This window comes from Coturnix japonica, chromosome 3 (assembly GCF_001577835.2).
Source record: "Coturnix japonica isolate 7356 chromosome 3, Coturnix japonica 2.1, whole genome shotgun sequence".
NCBI lineage: Eukaryota > Metazoa > Chordata > Aves > Galliformes > Phasianidae > Coturnix > Coturnix japonica.
In genome coordinates, this window is record NC_029518.1 from 13,095,198 (window position 1) to 13,112,438 (window position 17,241).

General features: G+C 43.4%; 1 long non-coding RNA gene across 3 annotated transcripts in view; it reads left to right on the forward strand.

Annotated features, from left to right (window-relative positions):
- The window catches only part of LOC107310980, a 110,040-nt gene extending 94,782 nt beyond the window's left edge, over positions 1–15,258 (forward strand). Inside the window, exons 12-17 of one of the 3 annotated variants that reach the window (XR_004306638.1) lie at positions 3,781–3,848; positions 4,410–4,621; positions 7,021–7,107; positions 7,454–7,523; positions 7,925–8,055; positions 9,004–15,258. This is a non-coding gene — a long non-coding RNA (uncharacterized LOC107310980). Of the gene's footprint in view, positions 1–3,780; positions 3,849–4,409; positions 7,108–7,453; positions 7,524–7,924; positions 8,056–9,003 lie in introns of all 3 variants that reach the window. The other 2 variants (XR_001553815.2, XR_004306637.1) reach the window with 2 other exon arrangements.
- Positions 15,259–17,241: the final 1,983 nt, after the last annotated feature.

The window sequence follows — 17,241 nt, forward strand, 5'->3', positions numbered from 1 at the left end:
CAATTAAAAATCACATCCTCGATTCTGCAAACAACTTCTTTGCATATGTAGTTTGTAAAAGGAAAAAGATGTGGAAAAACAAGAGAGGGAGAAAGTGACTAAAAGAGAGCCAACTGCATGCATTTTATCCCCCTAGATACAACAGTTCCCAATGGAAGTGATTGAGAGGACCTCACATTTGTCCTCGGCTTGGATAGTGTGAAAAACTGTGTAAGCACTGTAGATAGCTGCTGTACCCATGTGCATATGTAAGGCTGGAACCCTAGAGAGGAACTGCAGGCGTCCTCCCAGCTGCCCTGTGCTTTCGCAGGCATTTGTAAATACAATTGCTCTCACTTTCCATTGATAGAAATCAAAAAGCAATTAAGAATCAAGCTCTTCAAATTGATAGGTCTCCTGAATTTGAAACATTTTCCATTCTTTGGCTGATATCACTGCCTAGATTAGATTATTTTGTTAAAGGCGAGATTAAAATAAACAGTATTTATGGTTTAATTATTTGAATGACTAAGAAGTTCCAGCTTTATTTGAACTTCACAGAGGACCGGGAGATGTTTTTAATGATATGTTTTACTCAGAATCTTTCATCCAGGGATCTCAAACTAGTTTTCAAATAATTAATTAATCCTTGTACCTCTCCATGAGACAGTTTTATCTCTGACATTACTGATGGGTAAACAAAGGCACAAAGGCGTCAAGACACAAACTGCTTTCCCAATATTAGTTAATTAATCCTTGCACCGCTCGGTGAGACTGTTACTATCTCTGGTCTTACCAGTGGGTAAACTAAGGCACAAATATGCAAGCAACTCGCCTGAGGCAGTGCAGGTGAATCAGTAGCAGAGCTGAGAATAGCACAGTTAGCTAAGACCAGTCTAAGTCTTAGCTAATTGTTTCTAGCAAGTACTACACTGTGCTACAGACAATGGACTGTGTAAGACCCTGTATGAGCACAGCTGAAACCAGATGGGTTTTGGAAAATACTCCCTCCTGTCTGTCTCCACCCACTGAAGATTGCATTTGTCCATGTTAGTATGCAGCTTCTTTTGAACTCTTAATGACTGGTGGAAGCCATTGTAACTATGATGATAAGTAGTTGTTTGGAAGTATCTGCAGTTTTCAGATCTTCTACTGCATGCAGGCTTTGCCACGCAGGTGGGAGCTCCAAGCCAGCAGCAAGCAGATTTTTCTGGTGTTTATCCCTCTACCAACCCTGTGTGGCACTCTCGGGCCAGGAAAGCCCCAGACGCTGCCAGGCATGGGCTGCAGGCAGAGCGATGCCATTGCTCCTCTCCTCTGGCTGAGAGAGCCTGCAGCCCCACACTGACCGTGTGCCTCTGGGCAGCAGTGTGAGAGCAAGCCTGGCCCCAGCATGCTAACATGGGTCGTGGCAGTGAGTTATATTTAAGGGCTCATGAAAGGTCCATGCAATAATTGCCTGGAGGAAAGCAGAAACACTTTATGAGGGGCCATGGCCCCTCATCAGCCAGCAATATTGTGCTTCCTTGTCCAGTCCATCACTCAGACCTCAGCACATCTCCACCCCACAAACAAGAGCTCTCTGCTCACTCCACAAAGAAGAGGAAGACCAGAGGAGCGGAGTCCATTCAGCCACATCAGTTTTTCATGCAGGCACCTGAACCCTCACCACACACACATCCCAGCTGAGCTATTTCAAATGTGGGCTTGGCCTCATCAAATGAAGTCTCATTTCCACATGAAAGGGATGGAGGAATATGAAGCCAGCTCATCTGTATTGATAAGAATTTGGCATTACTTTCCCCCAGTTATCTAAGCTTTCTGTGTACATTAATCACAAAGTACAAACCATCAGGGGGGATACAGCTGACTTTCCCTGGGCTCAGGCAATAACATGGCTGTGGATTGATTTATTTTGTTTTGCTTTGCTGTTGTTGTTTTTGTTGTTCTTTTTACCAGACTTCCTTTCCTCAAGTTCCACTCTGCTGGAGTCCGATCGCTCCCTCCCCTCTGCATTTTGGATGCCTCATTTTTCTTGTTACAGCTCTGATGCAAGCGCTGAGCTGCTGTGCTTGCCAAACCTGGCATGAGTACCCACTGCTAGTCTAGACACCAGTCTAACTGTAACGCTAATGCTAGGGTTTAACAGACTGATCTCGGCATTTGTCATAGCTCTGCCCACGGTCATTGCTTTGATCTTTATCCTTGAAAACCACAGTCATTGACAAAGGTAAAATGAATTTGTCTTGCAAAGACTTTGATGGCATTCCCTTGTTTCCTTTTTTTTTTTTTTTCCCCTCCTCCTATTTGTTCTTCTACCTGAATTTCATCATAAAGCTTCTGGTTACAGCTGCAACTCCAGGACCAGCTGTAGTCCACTCAATCTTTTTACTGTATGGCCTCTTAAAAATCTAAAGGGGAAATACTGGGACACTTCTAAGACAAACTGACAGTGAGTGTAATGTAAACTTTAATGGGAGACGGCAACAGAGGGCCCTCAGGATCTGTCATCCTGAAAAGGGCCATGTGCCAAAAGCAGGAAAGAATGAGAACTATGTGATATTAGATTTCTAGTTTGAAATCTGCACTCTGCCAGGTACTATTCTTTGCCTCCATGTAGTATCTAGATTTTAAGCTGAGACAAGGGCCTTCTATTAGACATTGTATAGACACGTTGTAAGGGATTGCCTCTGCCTGGAGGTGTTTATAACTTAAATAAACATGATGAGCAAATCAAGTGTTACTAGCTCCATCTTCTCGATGGGGAAGCAAAGGAAAGGGCTGTACACACCTTGTCCAAGGTCATACAGGGGGCCTGAATTCATTGTAGGGTTCCATGTTGCCTTCATGACAGCTGGCGATTATGCCACCTTTGCTGTTGAGTTGCTCGACTCCAGAAGCGATGGCTGAGCTCTCAGCTAGTGGTGCCTCTCGTTGGCAAAGATTTACGACTCTTTTCCCTGCTTTGAGCTGCAGGATTTGGCTCACTGAGGGGGAATGCTACAGATCTCTTAGCAGCTCAGCTCTCTGCTAGAGAAAAAGCAGCTTTTGAGCCAGACAATTTTTTTTTTCTTGCAGGGTTATAAAAGCCAGTTGTAAGATGTCTTATCCCTTTGAATTACTGTAGGAAAAAATCTGCATGAGAAGCTTTCAGTAAGGTACTTCCACCAACCTTGACGTAGGAGCACCCATGAGCTTTAATAAAAACAGATGAAATAAGTAGTACTTCCATGGGGCTTGAGATAAGCACAGGAATTTAAAGAGCTCAATTTTCATATCATACACAATGCAAACGTAAATAAAACCAATAGGGAAGGCTTTGATTATAGGATTTACATGGTGTATGGGAAATTGGTAATCACAGCCTGAACCTCTGATTAATCAGCTGAAGCAAGTGTTGGGTCAGCTGTGGGAGCACAGGTGAGGGTAATGTAGCTGTGCTCCTGGAAGGGGTGGAGCTTGACTCCACCTCCTTTAGACCTCATTTAAGGGCTGACCACCACTAAGGCAGCATCTCTTGGAGATTGCTCCCTGGTGGAGATTGCCTCAGCATTTCCCAGCAAAGGCATCCATATTGGTGAGTTTTTCCTCATAAATAACCTTTTGAATATCTGTTACCATCTTTGTTACAATCTTTGTATCATTCTACCTTATGCACAGCATGTTATTTGCGCTTCTGTAAAAATCTTCCAAGGACTGTGGGTGAATTCCTGGTTTGTTGGAGTCAATGGGATTTTTTCTAGACAGCCATGGGGCCAACCTCCCCTCCAAATGCTTGCACATCTTTCCCTTGTTTTCTAGCACACAGTCAATGGGACTTGGCATCTGCTGGAGTGGAAGACTGTACCCCAGTGGATGGTAACAAATCTGTAAGTCCCTACACAGTGATATTTCATCACACTGCCCACCCAGGATTTTTTACAGGGCATCCATTCCATAGCTGGGTGAGGTCACTCATCAGAGCAGGTTTTCCTAAACAAACAAACAAACCTGCCTTCAAAGTGACTGGTGCAAAACTGGCACTGACTGAAAGTTTTTGTGTTCTTGTACATAAATATACATAAATAATTCTATATACAGAGCTTTGTATATAGGTATTATATATATGTATTTAAATAGCAAGATGCATATATTTTATACTCTCATCATAGATATCTATTCCCAACTTCCATAAAAATGTGTTTTTCTGTTTTTTCCAACCACTTCAACAACTGATTCATAGATACCAAATGTTGACACAATACCTTAAAGAGAAATGTTGACAGTTTTCCACAGGCAGTTTTCTGCAGTCTCAGAGAAGCTCTACTCAACATTTCTTTTGAGATTCGAAGGAATTTGATTAACGTTTTGCCGTTGCCCATTTCTGACTATTCTGATTTCAGCAGGGACTGGAGGAGCTCTTGATGAGTATGGCTTTTTGTTATTTACAGCCTCGTCAAAACCATGAAGTAGCAGGAATCTCCTCGGAGAGCAATGTATCACAACATTTTTCAAGATGATTTCCAAATCGAAGATGACTTCCAAGGAACAGCGAGGATGTAATCTTGGAGCCAATCAAACCAATGGCAGAAATCCCACTTTCTGCATGATCTTCTTAATGGAGCCTCTGAAATTTTGAAGCTTCATATATTATGGTTAAAAGGTACTGTCCAAATTCAGCATCTGTGAGCCTTACAGAGGCACGACCCTAAAAAGAAGTGATGAAAAATGTCTATTTTAAAAACAAATATCCCTATTTATAATGACACCAAAGGGAAAAAGGAGAATTCAGTACTTAATACTGACACTTGCAACTTGCAAAATCTCTCCACTGCTTGAAACAAGCATTTGTGAGAGTTTGGAAAATTTTGATCACTCATTTTTTCCTCTTTTGCTTCCATTTTGCTCACTGGTGGGGCTGTCCAATAACAGCGTTGATGCTGCTGAAATGTCACAATGAACTTTGCTCATGTACTAGTTCCAGGTGAGATGGGAGTAGTTAGTTGTAATATTTAACAAAACAAAAGAAGTATTTGCCAATGTTTTTGGATATAGTTGTTATGTCCCAGGCGCAGAGATTAGTCAGAGCATCCATAAATATCACTGTCGTTGAAATCTGATATCCAAACCCTTCACTCCAAATGCCCACCGGCTGTGAAAACCCTGCTGAGCTTTGGCCACTGGGCTGTAAACTCCTTTTGGGTTTTGCTCCATGCCTGGCACAACGGCTGGGGGTCCCTGCCAGTGCAATAGGGAGTGCATTTCAGGAGGGGAAGCAAGAGGCACATCCTACACAGTGGATCACCTGGTGGGGAAAAAGCTCCCATTGTGTATTATTATTCATTTCTGTTGTCAGCCTCTGGTCACTGCAGTAGAGGAGGGTCCATGTTAAAGGTTACAGAGCAGCTGTGGAGGCTGGTGTGGCAGCCAGTACAGGTATCATAAAGGGTCAGGTTAAACTGTACTCTTTCTTGAGTACCTCTGTTAGAAACTGAGCTAAACAGTGTCTTGGTCCCAACACATATAAAAGCTTTGGTGCTATCACGTGAAGAAAATCCAGTTTCTCGGAGGAAACTTGAGACAAAAGAGCCAACCCAAGATATTTATCAGTTTTCACTAAATTAATGCAAACAAAAACAGTGTTCTTTACAGTAAATCTATTGCTGAGTTTTACTGGAATTAACTGATATTCTCACCTGCCTAATATCTGGTAGTCTTTGTGAGGATTTTTTCCACTGATACATTTTGGTGGAAGAGAAGGCATTCTTCAATGGATTAAAATATTTTGCATTCAGAAATGATCAGTTTCATTGAAAGGTTTAGAGTTTTCAGAAGGAAAAAGCCAAGAGCAGCAGCAGAATTATTTTGAGTAAGTATTTTCTTCAGTATTCCACTCACCCATCACCTCAAAACACTACAGAAGTAGCACATGAACTGAAGCAACAAAATACATCCATGTCATCAACAGTTTTCATAGGGGTGAGAAGCAGACCCTAGTTACTTCCATGCATACAATGCTCTTGAGTGACTGGAAGGGGAGGAGCCACAATCCATTCCTTCCCAGGCCTCCTTTAAGGGTTGGCGGTGGAGGTAAGGAGGTCTTGCTGGCGAACCCTGTCTACTGGAGGCCTTCCAAAGGTAAGAAGTTTTTCTTCCTATTCTGTGACCGTGGCAGCTACATTTGGGTTTGTTCTCATTTGCTGCAGCCTAGGATTGTGACACTTCGCTGTTATTGCTGTACTTCATATTATAGCATTAGAAAGAGAATGAGCTGATAAAGATGCAGTGCAGTCAGATGCAGGCAGGGCCAGCACAGGAGAAAGCCTGCTGTCTGTGCAAAACTGAATGTAGCTAAGCATACTGGGGTGAAGCAAAGTCCAGCTGAATGGTACCATTTAATACTCAGAGAGCCCAAGTGCCAGCCAGCACCAGGAGCTAAGGAGCACCCATGGAAAAGGGTACAAAGGTGGCACTGATGCACAGCACTTGGCTTGGCTCCCACAAAGGTCGCAGCTGAGTCTCTGTGTTAACTTTTCCTCAACACAGTGTTATTGAGAATTATGCCAAGCTACTCAATAGTGATGCCTCCCTCTCGCAGACCTTTCATTAGAAGATATCAGCATTTGATATCCCAGTCATAAGCAAGAACAGTCAAAGGCACAGTTAGTTCTATTATAAGCTTGAGAATTTAGCTTTAAGTATGCCAAGGTCCTCATCCTGCAAAGCATTTGGGGTTGTATTGTTCATGCAATTGATGAACAAGTCTGCAAGTTTTGTCTAAGCAGAGGCAAAAATGAAACCCAGGTCTCTGGTGGTACGTCCTGTGCTCAGCAATGAGAGCCTCCATATGGATATAGAAGTATCTGGTATAAATGTGTCAAATGAATTGGAAGCTGTTACATACAGTACTGCAAGGGGGAATTCTTATTTATTACAATTTTGTTATCAGTATTCTTGTGGAGCTGAATTTCCTGTGCAGACATGCAGCAGCCAGGTTCACCACACGACCAAAGCTTCAGCGTGGGGAAGTTGTTCTCATTCACCTCTCTGTTTATTTTCCAGCTCTTATCCTATCAGCTCAAGTGAATCAAGGTGGGAGGAGGTGAAGCAATTGGAGCGGGCAGTTTTTAAGGCTGCACTGAGTATAAGGTAAGAAAATATCATAAATTTTATTTCAAGCTTTCTTGCCAATTGTTAGAAATGTGCAGTCCATATGAATTCATATAACAAGGAGGGAATGTTGGGAAAACCAATAAAGATTTTGTGGTCTTAACTATAATGAATGTAGTTTGATATAGAGTCTGTTTTTTGCTGCATGGCAAAATGAATCATAAAATACTGGACCTTGAAACTCCTGCATTTTTTAACAATAGCCTGGGGACAGTTTACAGTGTAATGAATTGTAATTAACCCACCTTCAAAATCTTTTATGAGTATTTTGCCAATTAGCTTCGCATGCTTGCTAATGACTCATGGCCAGCGCATGTCTTTACAGAGCAGGCTTTTACAGCACACACTCGCCTGTTAAGTCAGCAGAAGTATGCAGGATGGTGAGATAGACACAGGTAAGACCCAGCCAGTCCTAGTAGCATACGTTTTTCAGCATTCAAAGAACTTTTGCTGTTCTCCGAGACCCAAAATAACTGTAATAATGTATAGCAACGTCAAAAGGCTTTGGTTTCCAAAGGATTGCAAGGAATGCAAAAGGGCTCAAGTCCTGACATCTGTTGTTACTTAGTACTAACATATATAATGCTGCTAATTGCTGAGCCATCTTTGTTTTCCTTACTTAGCACTAGGGTTAGAATTATTTTATTTTTGTGGTTCATGGCTTCCTGCCACTTGCAACACAAGGTCCATTCTAAAGAAAATAAAACAACTACCAGGCTGCCTACTAGCAGTGTGTGGAAGGCTGGGATTGTTTCTTCCCCCCTCTTCTGCTTTATTTTTTTTCTTTGAATTCAAGGGGAGTTAAGTGGAGACAAGCCCCAGACAGAACCAGTGGACCTGGTGTCACATCTAACAGCTGTGTGAAGCAGTGCCCTATCCCCTGGCATAGCCAGAAGGAGATGTGGAAGGAGGAAATTCAAAGAGGAGGTATGCCATGATCCTTGCTCAGTACCCCACTTGCTCCAGGCAATCCATGGTTTATGGACTTCCCAAAGCAGAGGCTGCCCCCAGACCACTGTGTTTTAATAGCCACCCATGGATCTATCCTCCTTGAATTTTTTTGATCCTTTTCTCAAGCCATTTATAACTTCTGGCCTCCGCAACATCCTGTGGCAACGAGTGCCACAATTTAATTATGCTTTGCATGGAAAAAGTACTTCCTTGCATTGGTTTAAATCCTCTTGCGTGAATGTTTTGTTGGGTCCCCTTTTATTCTTATGAGAAGCCACCAACAACTATTTCCTATTTGCTTTTTTTCTACATGACATTCATGATCAAACTGATGTTGAGTGTATCTCCTACTTTTGTCGTCCCTTTCTACCCTGGAAACTAATCTCCTTCATTTCTCACCTTAATGGAAGCTGTATCCCACCTCTCCTCATCCTGGGTGCTTTTCAGCTGAGCCCTTCCAGAGGCTGGTAAACCAACTATTATCATGACGCAGTTTCATTGATGATTGTTAGAGCAGTGGATTTGTATTTTGCTCCTGCTGCTTTTCCAGGTAATTCTGAAGATTTTAGTTGCCTCTTTGATGGGCTTTAACTAGTATTCACAGAGGACTCCATACTCTCTCCACTAGAGAAGGACTCACTGATGCTGAAGTATAGAGTGAGCTTCTGCACGTGCTCTGCTTTTGTTGACAGTGCACTACATCACTCATTTTATTGCCCACTCAGTATCATGAACTCTTGCAGCAGTGCTTTGTGCCCAGATTTAGTTTTACAATGCTAAATAATTTGCATCATCTGCAAAATTTCTCATCTCACTACTCATCCTTTATACCATATATACAATTTGTGAATATGTCTGAATGCTGTCTAATTAGTGTTTCAACAGGCTCAGTTCTAAGTAAGCACAAAAACTCTTCTCTTGGAGGCAGATGTGGCAGATGTCTTAGCACAAAGCAGTGAGGGGACCCAGCAGCAGCTTCCCACCATTGTGAACAGACCTTTATACCCAATTTCTGGAAGGACAGCTTTCCCAGCGTAATAACAAGTTAAATTGTTTTTCTTTTCTTGTCTCTTATCGTGGTGTCTTGATGCACGTAGTTTTCATCACTGGCCTAAGTGGGCTCTCCCTGGACGTTACTGCCAATGAGTTGAGCAGCTTAAGGCGAAGTTTCACATTCTGGAGAATTTCTCTGTGTGTAATGCACATATATTATAGGAAGTTGTTGTGTGTTGTTTTTTTTTTTAAATCAAGTAGAAATAAAGCCTTATCTATCACCATTGTTTCCTAAACAAAAATACCACCACACACTTTGCCAACAAAGTAAATTCAAAATCATTCTGCAGATTTTCTAACAGAAGTAAAGCTAATGCAGATTGTGTATTGTTCAGTACGAGTGAGTACAAGCTGAATGTGGTGCTCAGTGCAAGGCTTTGGATATAGGAATAAAAGACTTGCACTACTGAATTGTAGGGAATTAAGTCCCTTTTATCTCTGAACTTGCTTTTCTTTATATCTGCAAAGACAGTCATATGTACTTAAAATAGTTGGTGGTTTTGCATCTCTGAGAAGCCACTCACCCTGCTCTGCTTGCACAGCTCAGTTGAAGAGAGACTTTTTTCCTCTTCACCTTACCCCAGTATAGATGCATTTCTCCTGGAGAATGAACTCTCACAGCAGTGTGAAACCAGTTAACGTTAGCAAGCCACTTCCTCATTTCACAAAATGCTGCTGCTTCTCTGTTGTCCTGGATCATTCTCACTCCTCTGTCAGTCAGCTGAGCGGCTTAGCAGGAAGGGCCAAACTTGTGCCTCATCCTTGAGAGCTGTGCATCTGCCCTGTGACACAGGGCAACTAAGGGCCCTTCCCCGGTGCAGCTGTGCAGACAGACCTGTCACATGAAGGTACCACGCTGCTGGCTGTCACCCCTCTAGGGCTGTTCTGCAAACCATTCTGCTCCTGGAAACCCACAGTAGGAAACTGTACCACAGCTGTGGGAGTCTGGTACTTAGAGAGAACACAATGGGAAGCAGAGCTAATGGTAATCAGCATGTTTGGTCCAAAACTGTTTCTAAAGAAGAACTGCAACAATAATATATTTTGAAACTCTGCTGATTGTGCTATACTTACCTTAATTAAACTGCAAAGTCTGAATTTGTTTTTATTCCCTCTTCCATATTTCAGAGCTTTTCCTACATTGCTGTATATATTCAGGTAATGGAAAAATATTTCTTTACTAATTAAGTTCAGTATGTCCACAGCATGGATGGACCGTATTTACAGGGGTGGCTATTTCTACACGTAGCATGGGCTGATTTGCTGGGAGCCTAATCCTGAATCAGCGGGAATGATGGCATCAAATAAAATGTCACAAAGAAAAGTGTTGAAATATTTAATTAAAAACAAAAAAAAAGAGAGAGGGAGAGAAACATATGGTTAGATAATTAGTAGGAATCACAAAACACCTACACAGGATAGTGGGAAGCATGGAAATCTTTGCACCCATATTTGAAGTTATACCACAGATTTCTTGTATGTTTAGTTGGTTTTTTTTGCTCTGCTATTTTATGTCTGCACAAATAACATGGATGGTGATTATGTTACCTGAGCAATCTGAAATCGCATTATCCTGTGTAGCAAACAGAAGTGAGTCCTGTTTAACATGAAGCAAAGTTCACAGCTGCAGCGTTTCATTCTGAGCAGTACCATTGCTTGTAACACTGCAAAGCACATTGAAATTATTGCTCTTCTGCCAAAGAGCTGGGACATAACTGATTTTTGGGGGAGTGTGGAGGAAAGAGGTGACTTCCCATCAACTCTAGCAGCATTCCTGTACTGCAGTAGAAACTGCTGGATCCCTTCATTTTGTGTATGTGCTGTGCACAGAGCCATTATTTTTGTGTACAGTTGCAAAGAAAGGGCAATCATATGTGCTAATGGGGCGAGAAATAGTGGATGTGCAAAGGACTCTCAGACAAGCCAGCTTGGTTTTCCATCCTGCTGCTATGTGTTCCCTTCATCCGTTACAGGACAGTCATCTGAGAAGGGAAGAAAGCCAAGCAAGGTGTACTGAAGATGGGCTAAGGCCTCCATCCAATGGAAACTCCTGGGACAGACAAAAATCCTACCACTGATTGACATTTATCTTCTTTAGCACTTAGCCTCTAAAACTTGGTGGAAATTTACAAGTCTGGAAGTGGCCATTGCATTCTTGAGTAGGATGCCATCCATTTTACAACTGGCATTTGTCTGTAGGTTCCACAATGACTCCTTTGTTTAAATGCTCACTCCTTGCTAAGGATTATTGACCTGAAGCCTTACATTCCTGACATCACCCAGTTTCTCCATGCTGACCAGCTTTGTGTGGAGCAAAAGATGGCTACTCAGTGGTCAGTGCTGCCAGCCAGCTGCTTATCCTTGCATGGGACATGCACCTGCTCCTTGCTACAGCAATGCATGTGTGACCCATCTGCTCATCCAGAGGGGTGGTTCTGAGGCCGAGCAGTTGCACAGGTACCTCCCCTTAGTTATACAGGGCACGTTTCTGTCTTTTCTTCCCTCCTCTGAGCTATTTTCAGTCTCAACTAGCTTGTTCCATTAAACGCAGCCGGTGTGAAATCAGGCCTGGCAGGAACACATTTTGGGGGGTGCACAGCTTACATTTACACACAAGAAAGGACTTTACAGTACCAGGCACTTAGTTGCCCTTCACACCTTCACCTCTCTAAGGAATACCCTTTCTGAGCCATCCGGTGCTAACCTGGACATTAGAATGGAATGTAGGCAAACATACATAGCAACTTGTCCCCTCTGATTTACCCAAAGCCATTTCATTTCTTTGTGTTTACCTGCATTACTTTGTTTCTTAGTGAGCAAAGAAGTGCACAACGTTGCAGCTGAACTCCCATCTGTGCCTGCTGCACTGTCCCTGTCTCATTTGTCCCTTAAGACTGCATTTCCCTTTTCATGGCTACAGCATAGTTGTGGCTCAAAGTCACCCTGTGATTAGAGTACACCAAAGTCTTCTTCCTCCCCAAGCAGCTTTAAGTGCATGGCTCATTACCAACTGTTTTCTTAGTAACAATACCCAGCTCTGCGGTGACCTGCATGAGCTATGGGTCTGGGCCCCCTTCTCCAGAAGAGCCAGACTTTGCCAGCTGATACCAGCTGCAGAACCAGTTCTCAGTATTCAGTGCACTTGGGGAGAAAGAAACAAGTAGTAAACTAAAGACAAACAGAGCTACATCACAGTCAAATGTATGATAACACTACCAACCAAGACAGCTGCTTCTGTCAACATGGAAACAAGATAGGAGCTAAAGTGCTTCTATTTTTGCATTAAAATAGAAACAGAGATGGAGAGGACTTGGGGGATTTATCAAACCAAATAAATATTTGTCATTTTAAAATTTGAATGGAAATTATAATATTCCACTGCTACCATGGAGCTGAATGTCGTCCTTCCCCTCAATCAGCCCTTAGCAGCAAGGAGTTAGTTGCAATCAAATGGATTAGACTGGTTGCATTCATTCAGATTGGCAAACAGCCCCATCAGCCAGGACCGTGGTCCATAATGGCACAGCGCCCTTTGAGACCCCCATCCCAGGGCTGTATCAGCAGTGCTACACACCACAGCCATCACACAAGTGTGCTACTGCCATTAAACTGCGGCTCCCTCAGAGCTCAAGAAACATTTTTCCCCTTTCTTGAACTGTATTTAAATCAAGTCACTTCTGTACATTTTTAGCCTGAATTAAGGACATTTTTCTGTTAAGGTTTGGAGGTGTCTTTTTGTTACTATTATTGTAATTATTTAAACAACAAACAACAACAACACAGTGAATATGATACTTCCTTGTACTTCTTGGTTTGAGATGGAACCTGAAACCCAAAAAGCAAAGCACCTACAAAAGCCCTGTGGCTGGGAGATCCCTGAACTTCTCCAAACCTGGAGCAGAGGAAAAGTTTACAAGAAGCTCTCCAGAGGCCCTCAGCCCAATTACCAGGAACCAAGGCAGGCTGAATACGCTCAGGGCAATGGATGCAGAGAGGAAATAGTCAAGTACCTTTCAAATATGCAACCAAAGAATTTGATTTTTGCCTGTCACTTGTCACATATTTCAGAAGGAAATAAAAGAAAATACTCTGTCTGGGAATTCTTACCCTGCAATTGTTGAGAAGCAGAGATGCTGGTTAATTCTCTTCAACTGAACAAACATAGGAGGGAGTCTGAGAGCAATTTGGCTCCAGAGCAAATATTGTTACCAAATTCTTTGCACCTGCAACAGTCAGGAAAACGATAATACAGCTTTTCCATGTCTTCCTATCCCACGCTTTGGAAAGCATCCACACAGTACCTCATATGTCTGCTACAGGATAAACATTTGCAGGGCAGAGCCTCACACAAGCCCCTGCTGGTACGGCTGTATTGCGCTCTATGGCCCCAGCCCACAACTCCCACTCTTATCTTGGCCTCAAGTCAACCTGACACTCTGACCCAGTCTATTCACAGCTCTCCAGCGTGATCCCTGCAGCACCACTGGCTGCCATGGCCAGCATTCAGCCTGTACCACACCAGCTCTGCACAGCACTGCCCAGCTGGGAGCATGTTACTGGACTTAGTAAGTTTAAAAATGAAGGTAATGAAAACATTAAGAACTTTAGCTGTCATAGCTTCCAGTACCATTCTTCCAGCTTAGTCACACTTACCAAGGGAAAACACTTCTCCTGGTATAGAATCATGAAATTACAAAATGGGTTGGATTGGAAGGAACCCTAAAGACCACTCAGCCCCAACCCCCAGCCATGGGCAGGGCTGCCCCCACCAGCTCAGGCAGCCCAGGGTGGCCCAACCTGGCCTTGAGTGCCTCCAGGGATGGGGCACCACAGCTTCTCTGGGCCTCGCCACCCTCTGAATGAAGAATTTCCCCTCTAACCTCAATTTCCCATTTTAGCTTAGAGCCATCCTCCCCCCTCCCCCCTTTTTTGATGCAGCCCGGGATACTGTTGACCTTCTAGGCTGCAAGCAAACACTGCTGGCTCACAATAAGTTTTTCATCTACCAGTTTCCCTAAACCCTTCTCTGTAGGAATGCTCTCAATGCTTTCTTAGGATTACCCCAATCCAAGTAAAACTTCTCATTTTGCTTCATTGAACCTCATTAGGTTCACATGGGCCCACATTTTAAGTTAATCGGGGTCCCTCTGTATAGCATCCCTTTCTTCTACCATGCCAACTGCACCAGTCCCTTCAGGATGCTGGGATGAATGTCATCCAGCCCCATAGACTTGTACACATAATACAATACAACTTGCCTCAGACCAGGTTTTCTTTATAGTGGAGTATATCCTTGGTGTTCAGACTGACAGAGCAAGAGGACCAAAGCTCCACAAGTGAGGGACCAAGCCCATTGCAGCTGTAACCCCAGCTTGTACCTCCAGTGACAGGGAGGTGCAGGGACAGAAAAAGGTGAACCCATATTCCTTGTGGGACGCAGGGAGGCCAGAGAAACATTTGGACCTCTACAGTGGGTGCAAGTTTATTTTCTGTACTGTTTCTTGAGAAACAAATCTGTGCCTTCAAGACCTTAGTACCTTCTTCATAAAATGGAATGCATTCCTATCCCCCCCACTCTTGTCACGCTCACATGCAGCATCCATCTACCAAGGAGCAGCTAAGAGATGAAGCCACTAAATACCACCAAGGCAGAGAAACATTTGCACCATTGTCATGGAAGGAAAACACCTCTCATTTCCGTGCTGGGCTCCACACAGGTAAAATGAAGGAATTTGGTGTCAGACTCCCCACTCTGTCCCCACTGTCCACAGGCTCCCTCACAGTAAAAGCAAGTGCTTCATCTCCATGCAAAGTTTCATAGTGAGAGGAAACCCACTGTATGATATGCTTAATGCACTGAAAGAATACTTGTTTTAGAAAAAGTACAGATATATACACATGCGCCTTTGTCTTCTAGACCAAGGGCCCTGCCTTCGTACCTAGGCAATGTTCCAATCAGCAAAATAATAATAACCAATAAGCAGCTTTAAAAACAGATAACAACAAAGCACTTTGGCCTCTCACTGCAACATGAAGACAGATACTGGATTACTAGGAGAAGACAAATTGATGAGATGACATTGAGTTACAGAGCTGAAATCCAAAGGAATTATTCCAATTTATGCTATTAATGTAGCTGTAAATACTACCAGACATTTTGTTAAGATTGCTGAGCATATTATTAATATCTGTCAATGAAAATTAATCCCCTACAATGGAGTTATTTAATCATTGTGAATCCATGTTGGCAGGAAAAAAACACCTCAGGTTTCTATATCACTTGACTGCGCTTAGTAAACAGAAAACAGGAGATTTGATTGATTCTCCACAAAGCCCTAGGGACATGATGTGATCTCATATGATCAGGGCCTGGAGAACCTCACCTTTTTGTCTGGGAAGATCATGGAACAGATCCTCCTAGAAGACATGTTAAGGCACATGAGGGATGAGCAGGTGATCCAAGACAGCCAGCATGGCTTTACCAAGGGAAGGTCATGCCTGACCAGTCTGGTGGCCTTCTGTGATGGAGTGACAGCATTGGTGGACAAAGGGAAGGTGACAAAGTCAACTACCTGAACTTGTTGCAAGGCCTTTGACATGGTCCTCCACTACATCCTTTTCTCTAAGTTGGAGAGATACAGATTTGAGGGGTGGACTATTCAGTGGATAAGGAATTGGTTGGAAGGCCATAGACAGAGGGTTGTGGTGAATGGCACTATGTCCAGGTGGAGGCCAGTGATGCTCAAGGAGGCAAGTTTTAGGTCAGATGTCAGGGGGAAGTTCTTTACTGAGAGAGTGGTAAAGTGTTGGAACAGGCTGCCCAGAGAGGCTCTGGATGCTCCATCCCTGGAGTTGCTCAGGATCAGGTTGGATTGGGGCACTGGGCAACCCAGTCTAGTACCAGATCTAGAGGCTGGTGGCCCTGCCTGTGGTAGGGAATTTGGAACTTGATGAATCTTGGGTTCACTTGCAACACAAGCCATTTTATGATTCTAAACCCAACGCATCACAATATGCTGTGCACCACACTAGCAGATCCAATCAGCCCCGTCATCCACCCTGGTAAATCCAGGCATTAATTTCTGATGAAGATATACTCCCACAGAGGCAGAGTAAATAACTCAAGCATCCCAAGCCAGTACTGTACCTCTGCCCTCAAGGAGCAGCCCCATTAGCAGTGCCTCAGTTATATTCAACCCAGACTTCCTAACAGTATCACTTCATAAAACCATCACGCATCTGGTCCAAATTTAAGGCACAGTTGGCAGTACTTGATACAAGAAAGAAACCAAGGACTGAATTAGTATCCCACTAGGGTGGTTTTGTTTTTTTGTTGTGTTTGGTTTTTTCCTCCCTCCAAATCACAGATGAAGTGCAGAGCCATGCAGAGAAGTCCTTCATGTGCCTACCAAGTCTTCCCAAAGGAAGGAAAAAAAGGCTGCCTAGGTTTTATGCTCTTTGAAAATGCCACTTCATTACCTCCCCCCTGCCCTGCCCTCTCCCCCCCCCCTTTTTTTTTTCCTCTCTGCCAGGGGAGGTTAAAAAAATTACTGAGGGATGAAACATACTTGAAACATTCTTTCTGGATCATCAAACAGGATTAGTGTATGAATTACACTCCACGGTGCAGCACACCTGAAGGAGACAGCTGCTAGAACTGCACACACACCCTCTGCTCCAGCACTAACGAGGAATTGCAGCAAGCTGTGCATCTGCAAGCGTGTATGTGACTTGTTGGTTACCAATTTGATATTTGGAGAGGAAAGAACAGAAGAAAATAACCAAAGTGCCAGATACCAAGGGCTGAACTACAGTGTTACACCTTGGTGCATATTTGGAGTCTCACCTCTGGCAAAAGCTTAGCCAGTACTAGTCCAGCCTTGCTACAAGCAGGGTACACACAGCTAGAAATCCCCAACAACATGCACCCAAAGAGCCTTACTTAGCGCAGACATGCCAGAACCACATGCTCCAGGAAGCTTAAAACTGGAGGCCTTTACCTCCTCAGTACTACTGACATAACAACCCACCAGTTACAAGCCTTCAACAAGGAACAAGTAGCTCTTCCTCCTATGAGAACTGGCATTCCCAGCTCCTTACCAGATAGGT